This window comes from Sciurus carolinensis, chromosome 11, assembly GCF_902686445.1.
Source record: "Sciurus carolinensis chromosome 11, mSciCar1.2, whole genome shotgun sequence".
In the NCBI taxonomy this organism is placed as follows: Eukaryota; Metazoa; Chordata; class Mammalia; order Rodentia; family Sciuridae; genus Sciurus; species Sciurus carolinensis.
The window spans coordinates 24,508,654-24,527,177 of NC_062223.1; the positions used below are offsets into that span (position 1 = coordinate 24,508,654).

At 34.1% G+C, this 18,524-nt stretch overlaps 1 pseudogene; it reads left to right on the top strand.

Annotated features, from left to right (window-relative positions):
- The first annotated feature begins 7,439 nt into the window (after positions 1-7,439).
- LOC124959230 (olfactory receptor 4A5-like) lies at positions 7,440-8,387 on the top strand (annotated as a pseudogene).
- The last annotated feature ends 10,137 nt before the right edge of the window (positions 8,388-18,524 follow it).

The window sequence follows — 18,524 nt, forward strand, 5'->3', positions numbered from 1 at the left end:
CAGAAATTACTCCAACACCTGGAGACTAAATAATATGCTATTGAATGAAATATGGATAACAGAAAACATCAGGGAGGAGATAAAAAAAATTCTCAGAGGTCAATGAGAATGACGATACAACATATCAAAATCTATGGAACACTATGAAAGCGGTACTAAGAGGAAAATTCATTGCATGGAGCTCATTCCAGAAAAGAATGAAAATTCAACAACTAAATGACCTAACATTACAGCTCAATGCTCTAGAAAAAGAACAGAATAACAGCAAAAGTAGTAGAAGACAGGAAATCATTAAAATCAGAGCTGAAATCAATAAAATTGAAACAAAAGAAAAAATTCAAAAAATTGACAAAACAAAAAGTTGGTTCTTTGAAAAAGTAAACAAAAGAGACAAACCCTTAGCCACACTAACAAAGAGAAGGAGAGAGAAAACTCATATTACAAAATTCGTGATGAAAAAGGAACTATCATGACAGACACCACTGAGATACATAATATAATGAGAAGCTACTTTGAAAATCTGTATTCCAACAAAATAGAAACTACCAAAGACATTGACAAATTTCTAGAGACATGCGCCTCCCAAACTGAACCAGGAGGACATACACAATTTAAACAGATCAATACCAAGCAATGAAATATAAGAAGCCATTAAATACCTACCATCCAAGAAAAGCCCAAGACCAGACGGATTCTCAGCCGAGTTCTACAAGACATTCAAAGAAGAACTCATTCCAATACTTCTCAAAGAATTCCAGGAAATAGAAAAGGAGGGTAACCGACCAAACTCATTGTATGAAGCTAATATCACCCTCATACCCCAACCAGGAAAAGACACATCAAGGAAAGAAAGTTGTAGACCAATATCCTTGATGAATATAGATGCAAAGATCCTTAACAAAATATTGGCAAACCATATCCAAAAACATATTAAGAAAATCATGCACCACAATCAAGTAGGGTTCATCCCTGGAATGCAAGGATGGTTTATCATCTGTAAATCAAAAAACGTAATCCATCATGTCAATAGACTAAAGAATATGAATCATATGGTTATTTCAATTGATGCAGAAAAAGCATTCAACAAAATACAAAACCCATTCATGCTCAAAACACTAGAAAAAATAGGGATAGTAGGAACATACCTGAACCTTGTAAAGGCTATTTATGCTAAGCCCATGGCCAATGTCATTCTTAATGGAGAAAAATGGAAACCATTCCCTTCAAAAACAGGAACAAGACAGGGATGTCCTCTTTGACCACTTCTATTCAATATTTTCCTCAAAACTCTAGCCAGAGCAATTAGAAAGACTAAAGAAATTAAAGGGATATAAATAGGAAAAGAGGAACTTAAGCTGTCACTTTTGCTGATGACATGATTCTATATTTATAGGATCCAAAAATCTCCTCCAGAAAACTTCTAGACCTCATCAATGAATTCAGCAAAATAGCAGGCTATAAAATCGACATGCATAAATCTAAAGCATTTTTGTATGCAAGCGATGAAACATCTGAAAGGGAAATGAGGAAAATAACTCCATTGCAATAGCCTCAAAAAATAAATAAATAAAATACTTGGGAATCAATCTAACCAAAGAGGTAAAAGATCTGTACAGTGAAAACTACAAAACATTGGAGAAAGAAATTGAGGAAGACCTTAGAAGATGGAAAGATCTCCCATGTTCTTAGATAGGCAGAATTAATACTGTCAAAATGGCCATACTCCAAAAGTGCTATACAGATTCAATGCAATTCCAATTAAAATCCCAATGATGTACCTCACAGAAATGGAGCAAGCAATCATGAAACTCATATGGAAGAATAAGAAAACCAGAATAGTTAAAGCAATTCTTAGCAGGAAGAATGAAACAGGGGGTATCGCAATACCAGAACTTCAACTATACTACAAAGCAATAGTAACAAAAATAGCATGGTACTGGCACCAAAATAGACAGGTAGATCAATGGTACAGAATAGAGGACACAGACACAAACCCAAATAAATACAATTTTCTCATACTAGACAAAGGTGCTAAAAATATGCAATGGAGAAAAGATAGCCTCTTCAACAAATGTTGCTGGGAAAACTGGAAATCCATATGCAACAGAATGAAACTAAAACCATATCTCTCACCCTGCACAAAAATCACCTCACAATGGATCAAGGACCTTGAAATCAGACCAGAGATCCTGCATCTTATAGAAGAAAAAGTAGGTCCAGAGCTTCAACTCGTTGGTTTAGGATCAGACTTCCTTAACAGGACTCCCAATAGCAAAAGAAATAAAAGCAAGAATAAATAACTGGGACAGATTCAAACTAAACAGCTTTCTCTCAGCAAAGGAAACTATCAGCAATGTGAAGAGAGAGCCTACAGAGTGGGAGAAAATCTTTGCCAATCATACTTCAGATAGAACACTAATTTCCAGAATCTATAAAGAACTCAAAAAACTCTACAGCAAGAATACAAATAACCCAATCAACAAATGGGCTAAGGAAATGAACACACACTTCACAGAAGATCTATAAGCAATCAACAAACATATGAAAAAATGTTCACCATTTTTAGTAATAAGAGAAATGCAAATCAAAACTACACTAAGACTCCATCTCACCCCAATTAGAATGGCAATTACAAGCAAGAAAACAAGCAACACTAGGTGTTGGAGAGGACTTGGGGAAAAAGGTACACTCATACATTGCTGGTGGGGATGCAAATTAGTGCAGCCACTCTGGAAAGCAGTGTGGAGATTCCTTAGAAACCTTGGAATGGAACCACCATTTGATCTAGCTATCCCACTCCTTGGTCTATACGCAAAGAACTTAAAATCAGCATACTACAGAGATATAGCCACATCAATGTTCATAGCTTCTCAATTCACAATAGCCAGATTGTGGAACCAACCTAGATGCCCTTCAGTTGATGAATGGATAAAGCAACTGTGGTATATATGTACAATGGAATATTACTCAGCTATAAAGAATAATAAAATTATGGCATTTGCAGGCAAATGGGTGAAACTGGAGAATATCATGCTAAGTGAGATAAGCCAATCTCAAAAAAACAAAGGATGAATGACCTCACTGATAAGCAGATGATGACACATAATAGGGGGTGGGAGGATGGCAAGAATGAAGGAAGGAGGGATTATATAGAGGGAAAAGAGGGGTGGGAGGGGTCTGGGGGAATGAAAAAACAGAATAAATCAGACATCATTACCCTATGTAAATGTATGATTACACAAAATGTATGCTGTTAGTCCATATACAAACAGAAACAACATGTATCCCATTTGTTTACAATAAAAATAAATTTAAAAAATTATGCCATGTGTTTTCTCTGACTATAACAAAATAAGAAGTCAATAACAAAGGAAATTGTGGAAGTTGTGCAAATACATGGAAATTAATCAACCATGTTCTGGTTGCATGAAACAACAAATGCTCTGAAACAACAAATGGATTAATGAAGATAGAAAAAGAGAAGTAAAAACCTTTTTAAAACCCTCAAACTGACATAGAACATTCATAAACCTATAGGATGAGAAAAAAGCATTACTAAGAAGAAAACTGAGAGCTGGGAAGGCAGATTAGCAAGAGAGCACTTGCCTGGCATGTGTTACATCCTCAGCCCTGAATACAAAGGCAGAATGAGTAAATTTGACACCAGTAAAAATTGAATTATTTCAAAAATAAAAATCACAGCATGAAAAACATAATAAATCCTTTTAAATGTTCTACCAAAGTTATCTTTAAAAGTTAAAATAATTAACAAAATTTTAGCTAGCCACATTAAAAACAAGAAGACCCAAATAAACAATATCAGAGATGATAAAGAAGGTATTGCAACTGACACCACAGAAATATGGAAGATCATTAGTGATTTTTATAAGACAAAATACACACCAACAAAATGCCAACAAATAAAAGACACATAAATTCCTGTGCACATACAATACTAGTATTGAAATGTGAAGAAACAGATTTAAGTAAAACAATATTGGGAAAAAAACTCAATCAATAATGAAAGTCACCCAAGAAAGAAAATAAAATCCTGGGACTGGATGGCTTGATTGAATTCTACCAAACACTTTGAGGGGGAAAGCTACTGGGGACTGAACCCAGGGGTGCTTAACCACTGGACTACATCAACAGCCTTTTATATATTTTTTGAATTTTGAGACAGGGTCTCTAAAGATGCTGAGACTGGCCTTGAACTTGTAGTCCTCCTCCCTCAGCCTCCTGAGTGACTGGGATTATAAGTATGTACCATTGCACCTGGCTCTACCAATCTTTTAAGGAAGAATTAATGCCCCTTGCTCTCTCTTTGAAAAACATTTTTAAAAATATTTATTTATTTTTTAATTTTTTACAGACTGTATTTTTTTAAGGGAAATTTTGAAAAGTTCAATTTCATTAAGTCAAATTTAGAAATGTATTTTTTGCCAAGAAAACTTCCATTTCCTGATACAGAATTCCATGCAGTAGTCTCTTATTTTAACTGTTTTTTTTTTAATTCTTTTTTTTTGGGCAGATTTATACAGACTGTATTTTGATTCATTGTACACAAATGGGGTACATTATTTCATTTCTGTGGTTTTGCACAATGTAGATTCATTCATACTATTCGAGTAATCATACATGTACATAGGGTAATGATGTCTGTCTCATTCCACCATGGTTCATACCCTCGCCCCTCCTCCCTCTCTTTTCTCTCTACATAATCTAAAGTTCTTCTGTTCTTCTCACACTCCACACACCACCACCCCCATTATATATCATTTTCCACTTATCAGGGAAAACATTTGACCTTTGGTATTTTGGGGATTGGCTTATTTCTGTGTTATATATATATACCATGGAATACTATTCAGCCATAAAGAAGAACAAAATGATACTCTTATAATTTAAAATCATCATATATAGTTCTTTCCTGGAAGCACACAGGGTCTTTACTGTGTCAGTATTGAAATTATCCAAGTAAATGTGGCAGGAATATGTGCATAAAGAAACCCATGCTCAGGGAAGTATCTCATCTACAGTCACTAGGTTTTTTAAAATTATGATAGTAAAGAACTATATATGATGATTTTAAATTATAAGAGTATCATTTTTAAGAGCCTTTTTCTTTAAAACTGTATCAAATTATTTTTATGGTATAATGTTAATTCCATGGTTTATAGTCATATTATTTTTTCACTGTTTATAGTATCAAATCCTTGACAACTTAAACTATACATTCATGTAATTTATATTGTATAGTTTTATACATTTACATAGTGTATATAGTATAGTTTGGGCACTCTGCTTTTACTGTATGGTCTATAGAATATTCATCCTGGTGAAATCCTACATTGACAATCAATGACAGTAAATACACTAATATTATAGGAAGTAAGATGTGAAACACGAGAATTGGGCATAGACTACCTTTTACCCTTGTGTTTTTAAGAGCTGTACCTTTATCAGTCTGTAACGTTAACATCCACAGAACTCCAGAATCAGAAAGAAGCAGTAATGTGAACAAGATGTGTAGAAGGTTCATCACAGCTGGACTCTAGAGAAAGCTCATCTTGCACATGTTCTCCCCGCTACCAAATCCATGTGAACAGCATTGTCTCACTTTCTTTCTGTCTAAATATGTTCCTGCACAGGTAAATATTGCTAGCCCTTATATATAATGAAATAGGTAATTCTTAGACATGCACTTTTATCTTATACCCCCAAATGTGTTCATAAGTTACAGGAATACTGTTCTTTAAATCCTGGACTCCATCAATAATTCTTATTGATTGATACAGATTCTAATTTGTTTTGATGAAATTTTGAAGAATATTAATAATAGCTCCCATTCATTTAGATTTTACCAGGTGCTCAATAGCACTCATTCTAAGTACTTACATGTCAGAATAACACCCCTAAGAGGTAGATTTGTGGGCATCACTATGCCAAAAATGATGAAACAGAGGCAAAGGGAGGTGTATTCTGTTGCCCATGCTCTCATGCATAGCAAGTGGATGAACCTGGGATTGCTCCAGAATCTACATTATTCATTCAGGTGCTCTATTTTCCATTCATGAATGTCTTGGGTCCTATGTTGATGACCACTGAATGAGAAATTTAGAGTCATTATTTAGTAACTGTAGTTATGACATCTATTTACCACTAGCTAGCACTTTTAAACAATAATAAACTTGGGTATTTTATTTGATTATACAAACCCTAAAGTTGAAAAAGTAAAAAGAATAGGGAAATTTAGGTCAAAACATTTATAAGATTGTAGTTGGACAGGAAAGAATTCTTATTTCATGGAGTTCATTCCCTTCATTTTCCAATGTGAAAATGGAGACATATTTGTAATTGCATTTAGAAAATGATAAAAACTCATGCCTTCTCACACAAGGTAGGGACTTTCCCTCGGGTATGCTGCCTCTTGGAATCTCCATGATGCAGTGTGCACTCTCTGTACTCAGAAACATTAGAGAAAGCCTTGCCCCACTGTTCTCTTACCTTTCAGTTTCCCTTTCTTCCTTCCTTACCCCAACTCAACCCAAGAGTTCTGAAAACAATGCCCTAGCAGCGGACACAGTAGGTAGTGATGGTTACACTGAAGGGTTAGTTCAGTTAAATTAAAAATGTTTGTTGAAAATCAGGATAGTGTATGTGAACATGTTAAGAATTTTTCAGAGGCAAGGATAAAATTGAAAGAATTATAGCTCCTGAAAATGTTGACATTCAGGACCCCATGAAGTAACTGGTACAGGGGGAAATGTACTCTATCGTTTTTGTGGTTATTTGATAAAGTTCAAGTCCATTTTGAAAATATAATGAGAGGTATATGAAAACTGAATGTCACTAAGACATGCACAGTGGATGTCGAGTAGTGCACTCTCAGAGTATTGAGCTAGATTCTCTAGAAGAGGTGATTTTTGGTGCTACAGAGATTATCTTGTAAAGTTATTCCCTGTGAATACAACCAACTCAAAGGACTAACTCTACAAGACTTCGTATAGTTAGGGTTTATTCCACCATATTATCAAATAGGAATCGTAAAAGCAGGTACTCTTTTCCGATTTATTATTTGCTAACTTCTGTGCAAGAGGAAAGATGATTGAAAGAAATATTAAATGTATGAATGACAGTGGGGCCTTTGTCTACCCTTCTTCACAGAGACCCACTGAGATCTTAAGATGGAGTCTCTTACTTGTAAGTCCATCAGAATCATCCAAAAGGAAATACAATTATCAAGGGAAGGCCTACTGGGCTCCTTAAAAGAAGACCTCAACAGGTGCTCACTGAATGTTCACAGTGTGTTCACCACTGCAGAAGACAGAAAGATGAAGGTGTGCTCCATGACAGAGGGGATTCGCGTTCTGTTCAGTGCCATGGCAGGTGCTGTTCTCTGAACTCTCATCTCTGAAACAAGCCTCATGGGAGAGTGAATGGGACAGAATAACAATGTCACAGAATTTGTCCTCCTGGGCCTCACCCAGGATCCTGATGGACAAAAAGCATTATTTGAATGTTTTTACTCATCTACATTGTGACAATGGTGGGCAACCTGCTCATTGTGGTGACCGTCATTGCCAGCCCCTCCTTGGGCTCCCCCATGTACATCCATCTTCCTTGCCTATCTGTCACTCATGGATGCTCTTTATTCCAGTGCCATCTCGCCTAAGCTGATTACAGACTTACTCTATGATAAAAAGACAATTTCATTCCCAGCATGCATGGGCCAGCTCTTCATAGAACACCTGTTTGGGGGTGCTGAGGTCTTCCTCCTGGTGGTGATGGCCTGTGACCGCTATGTGGCCATCTGTAAGCCACTGCACTACTTGAGCATCATGAATAGGCGGGTTTGTATCCTCCTGTTGGTGGTGGCCTGGACAGGTGGTTTTGCACACTCTGTGGTTCAGCTTGCCTTTGTGTACAATCTCCCCTTCTGTGGTCCCAATGTCATCGACCACCTCATCTGTGACATGTACCCATTACTAGAACTTGTGTGCACTGACACCTATTTTATAGGCCTCACTGTGGTTGCCAATGGTGGAGAAATCTGTGCAGTCATTTTAATCCTTCTCCTGATCTCCTATGGGTTCATCCTAAGCTCCCTTAAATCCTACAGCCTGGAAGGGAGGCACAAAGCCCTGTCTACCTGCAGCTCCCACATCACGGTGGTTGTCCTCTTTTTTGTTCCATGTATTTTCATGTATGCTAGACCTGTTTCAAACTTTCCCATTGATAAATCACTGACTGTAGTTTATACTGTCATTACTCCCATGTTAAATCCTTTAATATATTCTTTAAGAAATACAAAGATGCAAAATGCTATGAAAAAACTGTGGTTTAAAAAGTTAATTACAGATAGAATAAGAATGCCCCCTGCTTAATGTGATACTAATTCTAAAGTAACAGGCAGTAAATTCTATTAATGGGTGATATAGTAAACTCTCAATGTATGCTATAGATATGTTTCTCTTTATTTTTACCAAACCAGAGTATATTATTCTTTTACATTAGAGTCAAACTAATGGAGAATATCTGAAACCTGAAAAAAAAAAAAAAAAAGAAAAGAAAACACAAGTTTTATCCTATTACAAGTGCAGGTAAATCTAAAGTTTGTTCTTTATTCCATCATTTCAATCAATCATTTGTTCTATCATATTATTATATCATCTTAGAATGCTATATTTATAGTTTTACATAGCTTCAATAATATATACAATTTATTTGTAGATCACATACACACTTACCTCAAATATCATTGATATCATTGAAACTACTTGCATGTACATTCCTGTTATCATTCCTCTCTCCCTAGAAGTAAATCAAGTGCTAAACATTTTGTTAATCATTTTTTTATTATTTTAAATGTTTTATTCTTTTTAGTTATGTCACAACACCAAGAAACACCTTGACTTAATCAATCAAATAAGCATGGAACCCAACCTACTCCATTTAAATCTCCAGGAAATCCCACCCCTGTTCCCTACTGCCAGTTCTCTCCCTCCACTGTATTGATTCCTCTTGAATCCCTTTATGGCTATTAAAATGTTTAGCTTTAAATGTGCATTTTATTAAAATGTATAATTTATATTTTCTTATAACTTATATTTATTAAAATTGCTGTATATAGAACACAGTTTTCTCAACTTTCTTTTCATGTACCATGTTAACTTTCTAAGCTTTGATCCTGTTGCTACTTGTTGCTTTATTCTGATCATTTCCCTGCTGAGTTATGCCCTGTGAGCATGTGGTGAGCTATGCAGCCCATTTGGTTCTCTAATACCTGGACTTCCTTTTTCTTTCACATGTACTTTTTTTATGGACATCCTCAAAGAAACTACATTGTGTTAAGTAGGATACTTACACAGTCACTTGTATAGATGATTGCATATCATGACTCACTTTGCCATTCCTTGTTTTTTTTTATTCTTTTATTTTAATTATTTTTGTTATGCTAATTAACAAGTAATGTACACTATCTTTTTTAATTGATTTAAGTTTATTGCATATGATGCTTTCATTTTAATAGTTTTACTTTTGAAAATATAAAAGGAAAGTACAATAGGTAACAATCAACATTAAAAATATTAAAATCAGAACTTATAGGAAATAATAAAACTGCAGGATAAGCCTCCCCATCCCTCACTAACCTTCCAGTGCTACTCCCAGATATAGACACTGAACTGAGTTTCTAAGGTTCTTCAAGGATTTGTTCTTAACAAATATGAGCATATTCATATAGAGACCTGAGTGATATTTTTCCTGTGTATGAAAGTTGCACTGGATGTGGTGTCACAGACTGTAATCCCTGTGACTTGGGAGACTGAGGCAGGATCACAAGTTCAAAGCCAGCCCCAGCTACTTAGCAAGGTCTTAAACAATTAATTGAGGCATTATCTCAAAATAAAAAATAAAAAGTGTTGGGGGTGTGGCTTAGCAGTTTAGCCTCTCTGGGTTCAATTTCATGTACCAAAAAAAAAAAAAAAAAAAAAAAAAAAAAACCAAAGTTTGCATTTATTTACTTCTCAACCTCTTGAAGATCTAGTTCACAGATCTACTTTTCTATTTCTACTTTATTTTCAGTTTTCCCTTTACTGAGTTATATTCCTTTATGAAGGAATGACATGTTCAGTGTTCCTCGGGTTATTCCCAAATATTTTCTATCACAAAAAATTATACAACAAAAACTTTTTTTAATGTATCAAGTGAGTTCCTAGGAGTTGGATTGTTGCTGATGGCATACATATTTAAAATGTTGAGCTTCAAAGTTGTTACCAAAATACCACCTGAGATACACTACTGCCTAGAGTCTAGGAGAATACAGTGTTTGTCCATATTCTCAAAAAATTATGCTTTAAAGACAGTTATATGACAACTTAATTAAAGAATTATTTCAATTGTGTATTTTAATTTAAATTAGCTAAATTTAATCCAATTTGAACATAGTTTTACATGTTTAAAATAATTCATATTTTTTCTATGAATTGCCTATTAATGACTATTATCTATTTTCTGGGATTGCCACTCATTTGTGACTAATTTTTATGATTTAATTATATATGTGTAAATTATGATTTTTATAATTACACATATAATTATTATTTTCCATGTTGTGATTCATTTTTGATGATTTATGCCACATAATATTTGACTGTGTAGCAATACACAGTATTGTGTACTTGTATGATCTTTGATCAATATTTTCTTTGGTCCTTATATCTTGTTAGGAAGAGTTTTCCTTATTTTATATTTACCAAAATACTTTTTCACATTTTTTTAGAACATATTTTTAGTATTTTTATGATTTATATTTTATATTTAAGTGTTGGATCCATTTGGAGTTTATTTTGATATTAGAAGTTTACTAAGGTGTTGAATTTCAGTTATTTTTTTCTAGATGGAAATTTGTATAGGTGTATAATTATTTTTCTCAGTGTTTTGAAATCCAAGTTTTATTGTATTCTAAAACTTGCTTGTGTTTGAATCAGATTAAGTTTGCCATTCTCATATATCTATATGTATATCTCTATATATATGTATATAAGTATACATATATAGAGATATATACTGGCAATATACTTTTCACAATTAGAATTATTTGGGTTGTTTCCACATGTATGAAATTATGAGTTAAATTGTTCTAATATAATACTATGTATACTGATGGATAGGTTGTCTCTTAAATATAAGTTTTTATTCATTTGGATAAATAAGAGTAGAAGAGCTGGTTTTATGGTAAGTGTATGTTTGACTTCATAAGAAATTGCTAAACCATATTCTAAAGTCGTCTTTCAATTCCCAGCTATCATCAAATGACATTGAGTTTCTCTCCATCCTTGTCAGAAGATACATTGTTGAACTTTTTAAGTGTAGCCATTCTCATTGGTGTGCATTGATATCTTGTGGTTTTAATTTTTATTTTTTGAACGACTAATAATATTAAACAACTTTTATGTGCTTGATTGTTATTTATATATCTTCTTTGGTTATTTGTCTAATTCTTTTGCTCATTTTGAGTTATTTACTACTACCAAAAGTTGAGTTTATTATTTATTCTGCAAACAAGTCCTTTGATAAGTTTTATGATTTGCACAGTTTGTCCCTATGTGTGACTCATCTTTTCACACTCTCTCAGAAACTGTGTGAACAGTGGAATCCATCATTTTTTATGGAGTACAATACATTGTCTTCTGTTGATCATGGTTTTATTGTCATATTTAGGAAATTTTGCCTGACTCAACATGACAAAGTTTTTCTCTGATGATCCTTTGTAGATATGTTATAGTTTTAGAATGTTTAAGTCTCTAAACCATTTTGGGTTAAGTATTGTTTATGTTGTGAAGTACTAATCAAAGTCCATCTTTGCAAATTAATATTCAATTATTTCCTCACTACTTATTGGAATACTGCTGTTCTAAATTGAGTTGCCTCTGCACTTCTGTCTAACTCACTGGAAGTGTATGTCTATTTCTGAACTATCCGTTCTGTTTCATCAACCTATGTGTGTCCCATCTCCAACACTTCATAGTGTGTATGGAAATTCAGCAGTGCCAGTCCCGCAACCATATCCCTGTTCAAATGATTTTGGCTATTCTAGTTCTTTTGTTTTGCCATGCAATTTTTTGAAATAGCTTGTCCATTCTTACAAAAAAGAATTATTAGTTGTTATTTAGAATTTCTTTGAAGTATGGATCAAATAGAGGAGATTTGAAATCTTGGCCCATCTTCCAATTCATGGCTGTGGCTGTGTTTCCCCACATATTTTCAGCTCCTTGGATTTCTTTCATCAGTATTTTTGTAGTTTGAACATATTATCGCTCATGGTAACACAGCGTATATGGTCCTCAACTTTTCTTGTCAGGTTTTTGAATATTGATTCAACATTATTTAATATTGACCTTAGGCTTTCTGTTTCATCTGGATTCAGTCTTGGTAGGTATTATGTTTCCAGTATGGCATCCTTTTTTTTTTTTTGTTATTTAATTTCTTGGTATAAAATGGTCCAGAATAACCTCTTAGAGTTCTTGTCATTTCTGTGGCTTGTATTATAAAGTGTCTTCCTTCTATTTCAATTATTTAAATTTGAATTTTCTCACCATTTTTTCTTAATTAGTCTAAGAGGTTTGTCAATTCTGTTAGTCCTTATGAAAAACCAACTTTTTGTTTTATGGATTTTTTTTGTTTTTGTTTTTGTTTTGTGTGTGTGTGTGTTCCCTATTTATCACTGTTCAAGTCTTTATTATTTCCTTTCTTCTGCTAACTTTAGGATGATTTCTTCTTTTTCCAATTCATTTAGTGTAAAGTTTGGTTATCATTTAAGGTCTGTTTTCTTCTTTTGGGGGGGGTGGGTATTGGGGATTGAATTCAAGGCACTCAAACACTGAGACACATCCCCATCTCTATTTTGTATTTTATTTAGAGACAGGGTCTCACAGAGTTGCTTAGCACCTCGCTTTTGCTGAGACTGGCCTTGAACTTGTGATCCTCCTGCCTCAGTCTCCAGAGCTGCTGGTATTTCAGGAGTACACCACTGTGCCTGGCTCTTCTTTTATAAATGTAGATTTTTATTGCAATAAATTTCCCTCTAGGTGCTGCTTTTCAATTTTCCACATATCTGGTAAGGATGAATACCAAAAGAAAAAAATTGAGGAACTCATACAAGATAAGTAGCAAGATAAAGGGGGGGGGAGGAAAAAGGAAAAAGAAAAAATGAGGAAAGTATCTCAATAAATATTTTCAAAAGAAGATACTGGAAAGTGAAATTAACCAAATTATGCTATGTGCATGCACAAATATATCATGTGAACCATGTTTGTGTGTAATTTTGATGCACCAATGAAAAATGCAAGAGGACAAGTGGAGTAGAGATAGAGGTAAGAAGAGGGAGAAAGGAAGGGAATGGAGAAGTAATGGGGACTGAAATGGAGCTTATTATGTCATGAGCATGTATGGGTAAAACAATTAAAAAGAATGCATACAAATGACCAACAGACCTGTCAAGCAGAAGTCTGCATCACTAATCATCAGGGCACACAAATCAAAACTACAAAGACATATCACCTCCTATCTGTTCAAATATCTATTATTAAAACGATAAAAATATAACATACACTGTGAAGATGTGAAGAAAATAACCCCTTGTATAGGAGAGACAGTGTAATGAGCCTGAAAATGTTCCTATGTACATAGACTTATACCCCACAGGGAATCTCAACATCATGTACAGCCTCAAGATTATGATTTTAATTAGAATAATTCATACCATGTTTCTATAAATATGTCAAAGTAGATTCTATCCCCATGTGTAACTAAAAAGAAAATATAAAAATTAAAAAAAGAAATCCTTGCACACTGTTGTTAGTAATCTAAATTGGTATAACCATTATGGAAAACAGAGGGGAGTTTCCTCAGAAAAAGAAACTATTTTGTGTTCTAACCACAAAAATAAGTGAAAGAAAATATTATTAACTGAGGCAATGGATTTGTTAATTGCTTAATTGTGGTGATCCTTTCACAATGCAATCAGATATCAAAACATCCTGCTGTATGTACATTTGAAGTATATGTGATTTCTATTTGTCAATTATACATCAATAAAGTTAAAAACTTTAAAAAAGAGAAAATGATATTAAATATGACTACTATTCATTGTAGTTTAAAATTTTGGGGGTTCTTTTTACCTATAAATGTATTCCAGTAGAGTTAATTAACTTCTCATTTATCTTGGTATCTTAATTATATAGCATGGTGGTTTCAGTATTCACATAAAAACACAGTTGGGCTGAGCATGATGGTGCATGCCTATAATCCCAGAGGCTCTGGAGGCTGAGGCAGGAGTATTCCAAGTTCTAAGCCAGGCTCAGCAACTTAGTGAGGCCATAAGCAACTTAGTGAGATCTTGTCTCAAAATTCAAAAAAATAAATAAATAAAAATAAAAGGAGTTGGGGGATATGGTTCAGTGATTATGCATCCCTGAGTTCAATCTCTGGTACAAAAAAATTTGATTATTGTCAATCTCCAATTCCCCTGATATCCCTTCCTCCCCCCACCCCATCCTCTACTTGCAGTTACATTATTGTGTTTCCAATTCACTTAGATAAGACCAAGTCTTTCCCTCTAGAGAGTGATTGTTCAAGGGAAGAAACCTGTTTGGGAGAGATTATTTCATTTGAATTTGTTCCAAATACACTAACAAACTAATCTATTAAAAGTAGTTATGATGCTCAAGGTCATAGACTGTGTCTGTACATATAAGTGGAAGTATTGTTTCCTTTTAGAATGACCTGAGAGGTTTTTGAAGCCCAAATTCTACCAAGCTGGAGAATGTTTTTAGCTTATGTCTAGTCCTTGAGACAAAACATTGTCTTGTTATATCCATCATTGCTTATCTCAATTTCCTGGGAAGAGATTGAGCAGATATAGAGGGACATGATTTTAATTAAGAAAGAAGGTGCTGTTTGAATCACTGAAAGATTGAAGACTTCTGCCTCTACCTGGGAGAAGCCTCCAGCATCAGCTTTTTCATGAGGTTCAGTCCCAGCTTTTGACTTGTTAGCTGCAGAACTTAACAGACACACAAACCACCATGAATCCTCAAAGTAAAGCTCTTTTTATTTGCTTCACCATCATTGACTGAAAAATTCACTAAACTAATTTAAATGTTGTTAAACATCTTTTGTTTATTTGTGCCACCCATAATGTGTTTGGCCAAGATAATTTACACTAATTAGATCAGTGTTTTAGAAAATTTGCAGATACAGCATGAACTTTCTTCTATGAAGATGTTTTCCCAGAAGGTGAGAATATTCAAATGTTTTTGTCCAAGAAAAACTGACATTATTTTTAAATGTATTGACTTAGGTAAATTTACATTTCTCTAAAAGACTGAGATAATGGAGATCTGTGGAAATACATCTGTTTTTTGTAACCACTTGGTACTATTCATGGATCCAATGATCAGCCATATATTTTCATGTCTTCATGAAGAATCACGGGTACATGAGGCACCAAGCTGGCACCTTCAGTGAAAAAGAATTGATTTTTTAGAAAGAAAAAGACCCAAGATGTAAGTTCTTGGAATAATTCAAAATGAATACTCATTGGAAAGTCCTGTGATCTACTGAAATAAAGTTCTTACAGTTTATGCTTTCTTGTAGGAGGTATATTAATTGGGAAAATTAAGTTGGCAAAACAGAAATTAATCAGAACAAACAAAATACATTTGGTTTTTGTGTTATAGCCTAATAAAATGTTAATTTTTCATTTGACAGATAAAATTGACACATGTTACTAGCATAACAAATAATCCAGTGCATTTATTACTTTAATATTATATTTGACAGAATGTTAGAAGTATAATTATAAAATTTATTTGAATTGATGAATCTAAAATTTCATATCATATGAAGAGTGTTAGAATGTAAAGGACCAAATATCTAATTATGTTCTGGAAGCACATAGGGTCATTTATGTTAATCTTAAAATGATCCAAGCTAACATGTTAATACACACATATAAAGAAACAGGGAAGTACCTCATCTACCACCACTCAGATTTATACCACTGCTAAAGAACTACTTCAAAATCATAGAATCATGTTATGTATATATGTATGTAATGTGCCAAAGGGAATATCTCCTTTATGTTTATATAGAAAGCACCAATAAAAATAAATAAGTAAAAGAGTGAAAGGAAGATTAGTAGAATAGAAGAGAGAGAAAAGAAAGAGGGAGAATAAGAGGAAAAGGGATGTGGAATGGGGATTAAGATAAAATTCCTGGTATATATAATTTTATCAAAAGGAACCCGAATGCTTTTGTAATTATGGTGCTGTAATTAAAAAAAAAATTATTTTACTGAAAAAATGATAGGATTATCATTTTAAGAAGCCATGTTCTTAAAAACTGTATTAAATTATATTTATTTTCCTAGAAAAGAATTAACCTCATGGTTTAAGTTGAATGCATAATAAAAATTTTTATAGTATTAATTCTTTGATAATGCACACTATGCAAAATAGTTTAGTCTATTTTTACACCATTATGTAAATAATTAAACTGACCAATAGAAATTTCCTGCTGAAAGCCTACATTGATAACTAATGACAGAAAGGACATTAACTATGCAAAAAGTAAGATGTAAAAGAGAACTGAACATCTAATTACGTTCTGGAAGCACATAATTAGACTACTTCATACCCTTCCATTCTTTAACAGCTGGGCCTTTATTAGTCTGCAGCTTGGACGGTGACAGGACTCCTGAATCAGATGAAAGAAATAATGGGAGGGAGATGTGTAGAAGGTTCATCACAGCTGGCTTCTGAGAAAACTCAGACTCATTCTGCACACGTCCTTCTCCACTGACGGCATCCATGTGAATGGAATCTCCTTGCTTGCTTCTAAATACGCTCCTTCACAGGTGAGTATTGCTAGTACTTACTCATGCATAATAAAATCTACAATCCCTAAGACACACAATTTTATCTTATGTCCCAATGTGGTCCATGAGTTACAGGCTATAATCTTCTTTATATTCTGAACTATGTCATTAATTCTTACTGAATGTATAGAGAGCCCAGCAATTTCATTTGATCCAATGCTCACGGTGATGCATTCAGAAACCTTAATAACAGCTATCATTTTTAGATTTTATAAGGTTCCTAGCAGTGTTCCAGGATTCCACATGTAATTTTTAGAAAACCCCTGGTAGGTAAATGCTGTGGGTATCCCCATACTAAACTGATAAAATGAAGATGCAGCAAGGTACATTCTGTAGCCCAAGTTCACATATACTGCAATCCAAGTACTGTGTCTCCAGAACCCACATTATTCACTGAGCTGTGCTCTCTCTCCAAGGATGTCTTGGGTCCTAGTCAGGCATACAAAGGATGAGGAATTTAGGGTCATTATTTGAACACAGTAGTTATCACATCCCATTTACCTAGCCATTTTCAAGAAATAGCACTAAGTTCAGAAATTGTTATTTGGTTATGGAAATATTAAAAAAGAAAAAATGTCAACAGAATAGAAAAAGGTAGGGTTAATACACAAGTATTGTAGATAGTTGGATAGGCAATGGTGCTGAGATCATTCAGTTCAATTCCTTTATTTTCTGCTGTGCCAATTGAGATCTATTTGTAATTACATTTAGAAAATGACAAATCTATGCCTTCTTATGCTGAGTATGGAATTTTCCCTTAAGAATGCTGTCTTTTGGAATCTGGACATGACGTTATTGGGAGCACACTTTGTACCTAAGAAGCATTATGTAATTAGCCTTGCTACACTGTTCTCACCTCTCTTGTTAGTGTCTGTCTTCTCCTCCTTCACTATCCAGCCTGCCTCAAGAGTTCTTAAAGCAACCTACCAGCTGCTCCTGCAGTAGATGGGGACAGTCAAGGATTAGTAAAGTTCAGTTAAAAATATTCTGAATATCAAAATGCTGTGTGCAAATGTGTTAAGAATTTGGTATAGGAAAGGATAAAATGAACAGACTTACACCTCTTTAAAAAGTAGAGTCAGATGAAATAATCCCTGCAGGGAATAAAGTGATTAATAATTTTGTAGTCATTTGATATACTTCAGGTCTAGTCTCCTGAAATTTAGTGAGAGAGGTATGAAGACTGAAAGTGCTTGGAGAGATATGGGACAGTCATGTAATAGAAGTGTAATAGTGCACTCTCATGGCACGGAACTAGACGGCCCAGAGAGGTGCTGGTTTTGGTGTTACACACAATGCATTGCAAAGTTTCTCCCCACAATACTGATGAATCAAAGAGCTAACTCTGTTATTTTATATATTTAGGGTTTATTGCCACTTCTAGAGTAGGACTTTGAAAGCAGAAACCCTTTCCCTGTTTGTCATCGCTGGCTTCTGTGCCAAGATGAAACATTTGACAGAAGGAGTAATTAAATGTTTGAATGATGGTGGTGCCTTTCCCTATCTTCCTCTGCAGAGATCCACTGATAACTTGAGATAGAACCTCTTACTTGTAAGTCCATCAAAATCATCCAAAAGGGAA